Source organism: Streptopelia decaocto (genome assembly GCF_964273445.1).
Source record: "Streptopelia decaocto genome assembly, chromosome: 4".
Taxonomy (NCBI): Eukaryota; Metazoa; Chordata; class Aves; order Columbiformes; family Columbidae; genus Streptopelia; species Streptopelia decaocto.
In genome coordinates, this window is record NC_138658.1 from 4,579,920 (window position 1) to 4,585,692 (window position 5,773).

Consider the following 5,773-nt stretch of genomic DNA (forward strand, 5'->3'; position numbering starts at 1 on the left):
TGGCCCTCTTGGCCACCTGGGCACACGCTGGCTCATGTTCAGCCGCTGCCGATCACCACCCCCAGATCCCTCTGCCAGGCACTTTCCAGCCGCTCTTCCCCGAGCCTGTAGCGCTGCCTGGGGTTGTTGTGACCCAAGTGCGGGACCCATGTGTGTGTACTCTTTGCCTCTTTTAATCCCGCCTTTAAGTCTCTTAACATAAATAAAGATAATCCATCCAGAATCCTCTTCCTCTCTGATCATTTTATCTTCAGCTTCTGCATTTAACTTTGTATTTTTATTCTCAATGAACCAAGCGTACAGACCTCCGTTTCATAGCTCTGAATGTCATTTTACTGGGAACTGTGAATCAGTGTTAACCATCAAATGATACTGAATGTCATATAGCATTTGGCTGTGTCATTTTTCTTATGCAAAGCAAGAATAACCATATAAAGTCCCCTATAAGGCAGGTATGCTCACTAACAATGTTTAATAAGATAGATGAATATAGTACAACTGAGCTCAGACAACCTTATTACCACGCAAATAGGAAGCAAGCATGTGTTGTGATTTGGTGTTGTTTTCTTTGATTTGTTGAGTTACAGAGGCACAAAGCCCCTAAAGACAACGTCAGAAGTTATCCTGCAACTTATAAGAGCAATGAGAGGATTATGAGCTCCTGTAATCTTTGCTTCTAGTTACTGACATACAAAAGCAAGACCGTCAGCAGTGACGTGGCTGCCTTGCAAGTGGCATCTTCAAACCAAGAGGAAAATCAGGATAGAAGGCAAAGAGGTATTGTGGAAATGGAACAGATCACTCACATCAGCGATATCACACTTTTAGAATAGCAGTTGTGCTTTATGTGGTTAAGAATCCGATGATCTTAGTTTGATTTTGAAAATAAAAAGAATTTTTAAAGTCTCACAGTACTGTCCATGATATCTGAGGTGGAAACACACCAACGTTAGTATTTTACTATTATTACGCCTATTTTTTATGGCCTTGACTTTGATGACAAAAACTGGGTGAAATCCCTGTTGAGATCAGTAACATTCCCATTGAATTCATTGGGGCAGAACTTCACTCCATGACTTTTATTGTGTTTCCATAGTAAAGAATAAAAGTTTTTATCATCACCTCTAGACACATTCATGGATTCTTTCAAATATTACGAGCAGTGGAGTTTCTCTCTTTAAAGCTTGCAACTTAATTGGTTAAACAGGAATGCTTTTTATAAAACAGCACTTTGCTTAAAATGATGTAGCTTGTTTTCCTTTGTTCCCACGATAAACAGTCAGCTTCATACGCATTTACTGGAAAATGCTAAGATTTTTGGGTACCGGAATAGCATTGCTGAATTCAGAGAGAAACGTTCTTAAATCATAGCAGGAATTTTGATCCACTGTATTAATACATACGCTGCAAGAGGTAGCACGGCTTGAACAAGCAAAACAAAACAAAAGAACTGAGGCTGTGCTGGGCCTTTCGGTCATTTAGTTTGCATCGTCACCAATGGGAGGTATAAGAGTGATGCCGAGGCTTAGAATATATTGCAACCTCTTTCACCTTGCAGAATTAGACAGACTTCGAAATCCCACATAATTTTTCTTTAAAGAAGACTGACAATTTTTCTTTAAAGAAGAAAAATTAAGGCAGGTATTTCTTCAGTGCAACTCAGTTCATTTTCAAAGGACGTTTATAAAGTCTTGTTTTTTTTTTCTCTAGCCATAGTAAGACTATTTTGCTTTGACAACAGGTTCGTCTCTTCTTCTGGGTACTTTTCTTTTCTACAAGGGTTCTCTTTCACTCCTATTTTTTAAGATCATGCTACTTTTTTATTTTTGCGGCCATCTTTGGGACATTTGTCTTTGTGTGTACTTGTGATGGTTGTGCAGTTTCTCTTTTTTACATGCACACACACACACAACCTACGTAACTGTTGCATTGCGTACGAGAATCTCAGTCAGTGCCTGCACCATCTGGCCAGGCCACAATAGTGCACATTTGCATGTGGTCTCGCTCCTGGGTGGCATTTTTGCATTGTTTCAGCTCTTGCTAAACAAAGAGGCATTTAATTGTGTCTTCAATGAGCCTGAACAGAAGACAGCTCCTATACCCAAGAGCTTCACTGGGAAAGTGCGATTACCCACCCCCCACTGCTGCAATGTACAGAAGCAAAGCGAGGAGGGGGAACCACGAGCTGTGGCACTCTCTTAATTAAATGATGTCAAATTCAGTGGCCATTTTCTTCCCAACCAGCAGCTGTCTCAGCTGCCAGATGCTCTAGGGGTCTTTTTCAGCAGCTCTCTGACCCACAAGACACCGCTGACCTCTCCTCCTGCCCTCATTTGCCAAGCTCACGCGCTCCCAGCCTCGCGTCACTTCAGAGGAGCTGGGAGGACAGCGGGAACACACAGCGTTGACATCAATCAAGGATCGTGAACGGGCTATAAAATCTCTGACTCACGCGGCTCCGTGTGCGTTTCTCTGTGACAGAGCGGGACGGGCAGCCAGACAGCGCTGTGAAAAGCCTGATGGAGAAAAAGAGCTCTGCTCACGGGGGGTCACAGCAAAGGCCAGTGAACTTCCCTGGTGAGGACGAGGGTGCCACCAGATAATGTGTGCGTGGACCTCTGGGAGGCGAGAACCACTTCACTCATCAATTCAGGAAATCAAGGCCGAACTGGAAAACAAAAGCATTGGAAATAATGTTTTACTATGGGGATGATAATACAGGGCTGTTCAAAACTAAAAACCATCACGACAACAACAAAAAAAACGCAAAGAAACAACTTAGGTCAAATCTTTCACAGTTATTCTAGGTTGATCTATGTCTGTGTTCTTTCCAAACAAGGAGGACAAGTAAGCAAGTTTGTTAATTCCTCAATTAAGAGGTTCACTGTTCTTTAAATTACATGTATTTTAAAATTGTTTAATTAATACATGCATCCTTGGCTTCTCCAAGTAAGCGGGGGAACAGCATGTTTTTATTTTGCCTTTCAGAAATACAGCAAATAAATGAAACTGAATAACAGGGGGAACCCTGTCTACTAGTCCTCTTCTTTTTTCTACCCTACATCATTGTCAGCTACCACAAAATGAGCACACACATATACCAACACTGTCCTAGTAAGGATAGTGAAAGACACAAATAGGAATAAATTGTAAAGTTAGACATGAAATTACATGTGAATTAAATACGCACAACATTTAGCAAAGTATCCTAAATTATTATTGACGGTTATAGTTCTTTAAATGGCACAAAGTGGCAGTTAAAGTGTGTGAAGGTACCTGTCCTACATTGCTTGACAGCTTCACTTGTTGGTTACTTGGAAAAGGATCACTGATTTTCCATGGGTTGTACACAATACCTGCTAGCAACATGGATCATTTACAAGTGATTCTGCTTGTTCAGTAACATTTTGCTTTAAGAAGGTTAAACTAAGCCTTTAATAATGACTTGGATTTGGACTACGTAAAATCACAGTCTGAATGTGTCCTTTAAATACATTTCATGTTGGTTGGCAATTCATTGCCTGTCTTAAAAATCTGGACCTAAATGCTGTTGCAGCATGAGCTGCATGAATCAATATGTAGCTGTTTTCACTCAAATAAAATAATACTTGTAATCTTTGTATTTTACAAGCATCCTAGAAATGTATCCTAATTCACTCTTACATTATTCTCTTTCTACGAACAACAGGCAGACACAAGTATTATCAATACTATAGAAATGAAGGCGAGAACTGTCAGAAACAGTAATAGCATGGCATCAAACTCCTTTGGTTGTTTGACCATGCTAGTCAAGGTGTTTGTCACACAACAAACCAGGATGAGACACTTTGTTACCTGTCACCTTGGTCTCCTAATCAGTTAGGCTACTTAGCCACTTTTTACCAATTACATTGTCATGAGATGGGAAGTATTTTTATACGAATACACTTATTCTGACAAAAGAATCAGCTGTATGCTTTTCTGTTCTGGAGCTAGTAAGTGGAAATGTTCACTTAACCTCTAAGCCTAGGAGAGATATTATTCATTTATTTTTAATTAAAGGTGAGGCGAGAAGACCGTAGAGAATAGAACACAACTGGAGAAAATGCTGAAGGTTATAGTTTGGATTTTGAATCACACCATCTGGGTGCCAGGAAATGAGGGTAATATTTTGTGTACTAAGGTCAGAAGAAGGACTGGTGTCGTTTCATCGAAGTCAATGACACTGAAGCAGGAAGACAATTTGATCCTGCAAAGTTGTGACTGAAATCACAGGCCGTGCCTGCCAGCTAGAGGAAAGACAACAGAGATTTAAACAAGGAGTCAGATCCCAGCACTAAGGTTGAATCTAGCAAATACGTGCTCTGAAGTCTTTTGCAGCTGTTCTCCAACTCAATAGGCATCTCTCCACGTTCTTTTGAAAAGCGGCTTCCTCTTCATATGAACCAGTAAAAAGCGTCTTGCATTGTTATGGAGTTAAAGATGTTTTAGGACATATTGACAATAGTTTTGACATCAATACTCAGAGAACATAAGCATTATTAGCTTTATAAGCACAGGTAGTACCTTTTTCACCATCAACCCACGTAAATGGAAGAAATATAATGTATGTATGAGTCACACTTATTTTTATGACAGACCATTGGTATCTGATCTTCCTCTTTCCGGGAAGAAAACCAGCATCCCTCCTGTGACAATGCCACAGCCTATTTTTCTCATTTTAGTTACTGCCTTACTGAGTATTGAATTGGTGACAGTTTAGTTTTTTTTTCCCCTTTCAAAGGAGAGCTAAAAACAGAGTGAAAGGATTATTATAAACTACATAGACAGCTCCACTGACCAACAGCGTACTCCATAGTAAGGAGGATAAGATTGAAAAATTTAGAATATAGCCTCACCAATGAAAAAGATGAGAAGTTGAAAACAACTGAAACAAAGAAATAACCTTAACAGCAGAGTCAATGATACTGTGTCATTATTTTATCAGCGCTGGGGAACACTGGGGATCATCCTCCATAAGTGCTCCAAAGACTGGATGCTCTTGTGTTGCTTATATTCACATAATTATTACATATGCATTACAATTTTTGAAAATTTTGACATACATCTATACTAAGAAATAATTGATGATGTTATAATTGTTTAGTTTCTTACTTACAAACATCCATTAATGATTAGTTAAATATAAAATAAGCACTCTGCTTCAAACAATGTATGACTTAATCTTCTGTCCCCTTCTTGTCATGCAGAAGGATCTAAAACTTGAAAAATATCCCCTCGTTTTGCAGGTGGTCAGAAAGTGTTTATCATGTCAATTGGTTAATGATGGGTGTGTCTTTTGTAACTTAATCACAGTGCACATTAATTTAAAAGCGTCTCTTCACAAAGACCTTCCTTTTCCATGGGGATGGAACCGTGTGTGGGTAACTCTGGCGCACACTTCAAGCGAAACCATACAAAACACGTGTAAATCAGGATTTTGCTGAGTAACGGCAACAGGAAAGAAAAAAAAAATATTTTAACCATAAATTAATTGATCGGCGGCTTGAAGATGGAGAATGAGGAGTTTGGCTTCTCCTCTTACCGGGTTATCCCGCCGCCGGGCCGCCCTCTGTGAGAATCTCCTCTCCTGAGGGGAACCGGCGCCTCCCGCCATCGCGCCCCGGCGGCTGCGTGGAGAGAGGGCGGGCAGAGCAGAGCAAGGGCGGGGAGGAGCGGCTCGGAGCGGCTCTCAGGGCCTCCTCCCCCCGTCTCCTCTCGTCTCCCAGCCGGCGGCACCTCCGGGCGGCGGCTC